Raw genomic sequence first — 7,555 nt, forward strand, 5'->3', positions numbered from 1 at the left:
TTCTAACCTTAATTTTGTTGGAATCATTGCACAATCCTCAGCGACTACACTCCAAAAGTATTCCATTGGCTGTAAGGTGCTTTGAGAGGTCCGGTGGTTGTGAGAGGCGCTACATAAATCCAAGTCTTTCTTTAAAGTTTAGAACACTCAGCATATCTGAATCATAAAACCCTTAAAATTATAATTAATTTTCTAACAGCCATCTGTGCATTTCTCTTCCTTTTGCCATACCTCTGGTGGTAGACCAGCCACCTTGGCCCTATTCACTGAACAGGGTCCCTAAACCTCACGCTCAGTCTTTAAAAACCTCTCAGACCAAGCCTTCAGCCACCCCTTCTAACCTTTTTTGGCTCAACACCCGTTTTCCTAATGCCTAATTTTGAAGCACCTCGGGCTCTTTCTTTATTTTAAAGTGGACAATATAAATGCAAAATGTTGTTTTGGTACACCTACTCTTTTAGACATCCATCGGGCACTTTCAGCTTTCACACGTTGGCCTGCAAAAGAAAGCTTTAGCTTGTCACTCCAATTACAGACCCATTGTCAAACTTCAATTTTCAGTCTCCCAGTTGGCTGGAACAAACCTTCAAACCATTTTCAGCTGATCAGGACTGGATTTTAGTATCTTGGGTCCCCACTCCAGAATGCATGGCATGATGGCGCAAGCACAAAAAATAAGGACCACAAGGAAGGTGGTGAAAATAAAACTCCAAATTCCATACAACTCAACTGCACGCCACAGCCCCTAAACATTCTTACCCAACTATCCCCATCGGCCACTTCCACGCTCCTCTTTTTCTTCACCTTGCTGCCACCCCCCACCCCCAGAATGTAAAGTAAATAATAAAAGGGAAAGAGACAACAGAAGATCAGATTTTCACACTTTTGATTGAAGCAATAGTTCACTATTCCCATGCACTCAGTTGCCCCACTGGCTATAGAAGATAGAAAAGTCCATTGCTATAGGGGTATGTCTGTTTCTACAGAGGGGCCCATCAGCAAACACACTTATCCTATATTAACTATTCTGTTTCACCTCACTTTTTCGAGATAACTACCAGGAATTGCAGTTGATCAACTACTGGGAGCAGCGAATAATGGAACACTGTTTGCAAGAAATGTTACTCAGTTAGTTTTGTTTTAAGATAACAGTCTATTTAATTTATATATGATTTTTAAAAAACTTGTTTATCCTTTCGTTTTCAAAGTGTATTTTTATTGCACAGATGCAAATGAGAAAGGAAAGAATCAGAGTTTGAGAACTGACATGGAAGGTTTTTGCTGAATTACCATACTTGCCTGCAAGCATTTTACAACTCTCATTCTTTGGGGAAAAAATAAAACCTTGTAACTTTTAGTCTCCATTCGTCAATTAGTTTCAGCAATAGACAACAGTTCAGCATAATTGCTTTAGCAATTTTTCTAATTCCATGATGTATTAACTAAAATGGTAACGAAGCTAGCAGTCCAAGGTTTTATATTTATAATATTAATCAGAACCCATATATATTTGCTTGTAAGACTAACAATGTACAAGATGCAGGCAATGGTTGTTTTTTTTTAAATAAACCAACAGAGACCGCCCCCCCCCTACCATCCAATGGCAAGAGATTCAAGTTCTCCATGCTTTGGGAAGACATCCATGCTCACCCTTCCCATTGTGGAAAATGGAATGGGAGATTAGTGCTGCAGGAGTGGAATCAAAAAATACATTTGTACTTGCATGTGGGGGTACAACTATGTAGAGGAAATGCTCCCCCTGGTAGCATTTCCTTTCCTATTACACTTGTTTTGAAACAAGTGGAAATGTACAAGATGTGTCAGAATGTTAATGATCTAGATGTCGGTGTTGCAGGAACAATCTACAAAGTTGCAGATGATACCAAGATGTGAAAGAGTGTCAGGTCTGTGGCTAAAGCTCAACTATTACAGCTAAATCTAGAAGTGCTGGGTATTGGGCATGTGACTGGCAAATTATGTTTAACTTAGAAAAGTGCATGCGGGCAGGGTTAATGCTGAACATAACTACAACGTTCAGGGAGAAATATTAGAGAAAGTATGATCTGCGCATTCTAGTGCACAGATCTCTAAAGGTTCACAAATTATGCGATGATGCAATAGCTAGAGCGAATAGGGTGTTGGGATAGAATTGTAAGAAAACTGACTAAGAAAATGTACCATTTGTACTTGTACAATACTTGAGGCCTCAGTTAGAATACTGTATCTAGTTTTGGTCTCCTAATGGTGGCTGATATTGAGGCTTTGGAAAGGGTGCAGAGAATTAATCGCAGTTTGAAGCATTGTAATTATCATGATAGGCTCAAAGAGCTGGGACGCTACACTTTAGAGAAGCTTAGACTTAGAAGTAATTTGATTTGAGATTTAGAAAACTAAAGTTATAGATAGCTTGTTTCAAGTAAGTAGGCTAGGGAGAACCAGGGGTCACAATCTCAAAGGCCAAACGAAGTTGGATGTCAGGAGATAGTTCATTTCCCCAAACAATAATGGGCCTGTGGAACAGATTTGTCAGCTGGTGCAGTGAATGCCGATTCGCTGAATTCCTTCAGGCGAGAGCTGGACTGGTTCATCTCTAGAGCAGATATCACCTTATCCAAAAAAGGTAGGCATTGCACATTAATCAGGGTGGTCTCCGGGACTAGCTGTGATCACCTAAGGGGGGGGGGGGGGGTCGGAGATGGCGAATTTCTCAGATTTGCCCCACTCCAAATTGACCCAGGTTTTTAATTTTTTTTTGCCTCAGAGATCACATGGTTTTCAGGTGGAGAGTGTATAGATTGTGCACAAGGTATCACAGTTGTGGGAGAAAAGGACCAGAGAGCTTTCACTGTGCAATCGAGTTCTGGCCTCTTTGGTTTAAAGTCCCAGCTTCAAACTGGTAATCTAGTGGCCCATCTAGTGGCCCTCCTCTGCAAAGCTACCATGTGAGACCACCAAAACTGGACGTAGTATTCTAACTGAAACCTAACCAAGGTCTTCAAGGTCAAAATACTCGTTCGGAACTTGCGGTCAGCAGCGAAGCAAAGATGTTTGCTGCTGGCCCCGAAGTAAGCTTCGCACAAGGAAGGATCTTGCGATATCCTGTGTCAAGAACTTCGGGTTTTCCAACCTTCAATTCAAGGATCCCCTTGTGCGAACTGCTGTGACGTCAACAAGCTGTCTAAGCAGCCAATCAAAAGGCAGATTCTCAAACAGCAAACAAGGAAGTGAGTATGCTTTTAAAATTCAAACTTTTTAAAAACATTAGAGCAAAACAAAGATTGGGACTCTCGCATGGGAAAAAGGCAAACCTGAAATAAAGATGAACAAACTTGAAAAAAGTTGTAAAATTTGAGAAATATTAATTTTTATTAAAAAAAGGGACAAATTTCACACTGCACAAAATTAAAATTAGTTTTCCAGGACTGTAAAATTTATTTAGCAGTCAATATGCTGTAAAAACTCCAGGTTACACCTAATCCCTTTGGGTCTAACTTTGAGTCGGAAATTTAACAGCGTACTTACTGTGGAAGAGCCGAAGTTTGTCTCAGTTACAACGATTTGCGAGATTTCACTGATTGCTGGCTCTGGTGGCTTGGGGAGGAAAGAGGCACAGTGCAGCCTGTTTCGGAGTGGTCAATGACAGACCGCAACTTCAAAATTTCTGCGTGCGCCTGCGCTAGATCCAGAAGGGGCAGTCAGTTTCAAAGACGGAATGACAGCGAACGCTGCCGGTTCGCAATCATCCTGACCGCAAATTTTGGGTCGGTATGCTTTGTCATATAGTTGTTGTTACAGTTGAACAGTTGAGACAGCAGGCAATTTCAGTTGCAGTATAAAATGATAGAAAATTCTCTTTATATATTTCCTTTTGTTTCAAAGAAATACTACAAGTATAAGTCTTCCTATAAAAATCTAAATGGTGATGGAAATGGAAAGGCTAACTGGGAAGCACTTTCTGTACAAAGTACTTCCTCATCTACAACCCTTAGGGTTTCACATAAAAGACAGCTCCCCTACTTTAATTCTATAACAAATGTCCCATCTACATAAGTAAAACAAAATAGCTTTTAGTGCAGAAGCTTATCGCATAGCTCAACAGCCAGTGGCTGCAACATACTTGCCACTTGTTCACATTAAGTTACTCTATGGAATTTGTTTTCCAATAAGGAAATATATCCTGTTACTACTGTACTTTTCAAACTTTTGTTTATTGGGTGGGGGGGGGGGGGGGGGGAGGGAAGACAGGAAGAGGATACTCTGCAACTATTACCAGTCCCAGGGACTCCTTGTGCTAGCTTTCTGTTTCTACACAAAACAAACATTCCAAATTTATGAACGAGTGAATCAGGAAAAAAAAATCTGGAAATGTTGACTGCTGGATACCCAGTCTTAAAAGCCGTATGCAATAAAAACACGTTATCTATTGTGTCAGCTGGGACTCAGTTGGTAGCACCCTCACCTGAGTCAGAAGGTGGTGGGTCCCATTCCAGAGACTTGAGCTCAAAAATCTAGCCTAACACTCCATCGTCATAGGCAGTTCCTCTGACACTCCAGTGCAGTACTGAGGGAATGCTGCGCTGTCAGAAGTGCCACCTTTCAGATGAGACGTTAAACAAAGTCTTCTCTCTCAGGTGGGCTTAAAAGATCTCATGGCATTAATTCGAAGAGGATCAGAAGAGTTATCCCCAGCAACCCTACCAATCCCTTACAAAATTGGCAGAGTACAACTAGACTGCACCTGCTGACTCTACCGAAACAAGACAAGGCAAGACTAGGAAGAGTCAAAAGAAACTTACTTGGAAATTCCTGTATTACTAAACCAGTTTGAATGCCAGATTAACGCTGATCACCATGCAAAAAAAAATTACGAAACTCGCAAAAAAATAAATCTAGTGAGCACAAATTACCATACAAAAGGCGAGAAAGCATGACTTTCCAGTTTGATTGATTGCCTCGGTTCCGTATGCGAGGGTTGAAGAATGGAGAGTGTTGGGGGGGGGGGGGGGGGGAAACCATCAGCGACACAAAGAAGCTTTATTCTAAAATAAGAGCTTCATTCTGGCCACGTTACGGGAGAGAATTTGCGAACCCAACAGCGGAGCCCCCCCCCCCCCGGGGTCCCCCTAATTTCATGTTAAACAATTGCAGATGGTGGGACAAAACCCAGGAAAAGCACCGGTGGAGTTAGTCGCTCTGCAGTACAAAGCCTGCCCGTTAGAGATGTGCGCTCACACGGAGAAGCGGAGGCTTGCCTGCCGGCCGGCCCAGGACCGCAGAGGTGGACGATGAGCCGGGGGCCGCGTCTTGCCGCAACTCATACATTCAGATGAACCTCGGGGGCGGGGGCAACAGGCAACCGCCCGGCGATATTGCCGCCTGGGGGCTGGCCGCTGTTTAAATGTCGGCGACATATATACACACACACACACACACACAAACACGGGCCTGCTGTCCTCACCCGTCCTCCCCCACCCCGGGCACCCAATCAAAAGAACGGGGAGAGCAGCGCTCGCCGTCAAACGCTCTGACACGCACCCGGGCCCCGCTCCATCTTTTTTTGGAAATTATGTACATACACACACACACCACTCTTTTGTGAGGAAACTAAGCATCAAATCGTGCCCCCCGCCCCGCCCCCGATCTGGGGGACACAACAGACATTTTCAAGGCCCTTTTTTTTCCTGTTTTTTTTTGTATTTTTGGGGGGGGGGGGGGTGGTTTTGGGCACTAAAATCATATTTTTTTTTCCAAGTGCCCCCTATAAAAGGGGAGGGGGGACACTAAAAACACCGGCAATTAAAACAAATTAAACTTTAAAACATAAAATCAAATTAAAATGTGGTTGCCGGGGGTGATAGTGCATTCCACACACACACAAATACAAACAGAGCCGCACAGCTTTTCCCCATTTTGTTTCCCCACTGCATTTTTTTTTGACAAACCGGCCGTGTCTTGTTTTGGGGAGAAATCTGGGGACGGTGGTGTTAAATTCAAAGCCTTTTTTCTCTCTCTCTCTCTCTCTCTCTCTCTCTCTCACCTCTGTGTCCCTACCGCCAACTCCGTCCCTTCAGCCTGGACTCGGCACACTTCCACACCAGCGGCCCGTCTAGCAACATCCACCGGTCATCGGAGCAAGAGGGGGGGGGGGGGAAAGGCCCTCCGTCACTTCCGACTTTCTGTTATTGCGTCGCCGTGACGTCACGCGGCCGCGGCTCCTCTGTGACGTCGTGCCAGAACTTTCTGGAGGGTGGGGGTTTGGGGGAAGGAGGCAGTGGCGCTTTGAACATTTCAGATCTGCCTGTCTCACCCATTTACACTAAGGCTCAAGGGCATTTTTTTGTTAATCCTCTCCAGAAATGCCATTTATTTTGATGTATTTTACTTTGACAACAGATAAACGCATCTCCCCCCCCCCCCCCAACCCCCCATTTCTGGGGCGGTGCTGTAGTATCCTGGTTATAGTATTAGTATTAGGCAGTCCCTCCTATCGAGGATGGCTTCCACACCAAAAAGGGACGAGTTCACAGATGTTTCAATGAGGGACCTGACATTCCAGGTCCCGAACTACATACTGAAGGGTGGAAGATGCCTGTGCCTGGATTTTTTTTAACGTGGTGGCCGTTGCACACCAGCCACTACACGGCCTTGACAGAGCTAGGTCTTGGTCCAGTGACAAGGATTAACCAAGACGACTGGAGACCTGCTCTGCTGCACGGACTTAGTGTGCACACATATCGCAGTGTGGGCTGGCCCGTGCTGCTCCTGGGCCCTCGCCTCTTCAGGGCCCTGAACTCGCGCCTCCCCTGGGCCCTAATCTCATCGCTCTGCAATCTCTCGGCGCTCCTTCGCCCCGACCTCGCCGCTCCTGCTGTATCTGCCCACGCTCCAATCACCGACCTGGACCTTGATGATGTCCCTCTTCGCTGCCGTCGCCCTCCTGCACCAGCTCGCACTGTACCTTGCAGTAGCATGGCTGTCACGCTGCCCATGGCCGCCGCTCGCAGCTCCTTTTATGGTCGTGCTGGAAGCCAGCCCCGCCCACAAAACTGGCCATGCCTCCCAGATCGAATTAATAAGCTGGTTATGGGACTGGGCTAGTGACATGGAGGTTGTGAGTTTGAATCCCATTGAAGTTGTGAAAGGGACTGCAGTGAGACCGTCTTTTGGATGAGACGTTAAGCCGAGGCGCTGTCTGCTCTCTCACGTAAAGGACCCCACGCCACGAGCATGGGGGAGTTGTTCCCGGCCAATCCCGTACAAAGTTGGCGGGGTGCAGCTAGACTGCATTGGCCGACTCAGCTAAGACAAGACGAGACAAGTGGATTGCAGGTATAATGTACAACAGCAGCTTTAGTTTATATAGTGCCTTGGAGTGGAGCAAAACATCTCGAGGTGCTTTACGTAATGGGCCGGATTTTGCGGTGGTAATGTCGGTGAAACTGTCAACATTCGCCATCATTCCCCATCTGAAACTAACAGAAACTTCAGGATTTAGTGTGTATAGATAAAGGCGGAACTCCTGTGTTATATATGTGGACTTGTATTTACTTTGTAC

General features: G+C 45.2%; 1 protein-coding gene across 6 annotated transcripts in view; it reads right to left on the reverse strand.

Annotated features, from left to right (window-relative positions):
- The window catches only part of dnajb6b (DnaJ heat shock protein family (Hsp40) member B6b), a 147,020-nt gene extending 140,880 nt beyond the window's left edge, over positions 1-6,140 (reverse strand). For 4 of the 6 annotated variants that reach the window (XM_070881624.1, XM_070881619.1, XM_070881621.1 and 1 more), the window contains exon 1: positions 6,038-6,140. The gene's annotated coding sequence lies outside the window, so the exon portion shown is untranslated. Of the gene's footprint in view, positions 1-453; positions 498-3,522; positions 3,589-6,037 lie in introns of those variants that run through there. The other 2 variants (XM_070881620.1, XM_070881622.1) reach the window with 2 other exon arrangements.
- Positions 6,141-7,555: the final 1,415 nt, after the last annotated feature.

The sequence above is a fragment of the Pristiophorus japonicus genome, chromosome 5 (genome assembly GCF_044704955.1).
Source record: "Pristiophorus japonicus isolate sPriJap1 chromosome 5, sPriJap1.hap1, whole genome shotgun sequence".
In the NCBI taxonomy this organism is placed as follows: Eukaryota; Metazoa; Chordata; class Chondrichthyes; family Pristiophoridae; genus Pristiophorus; species Pristiophorus japonicus.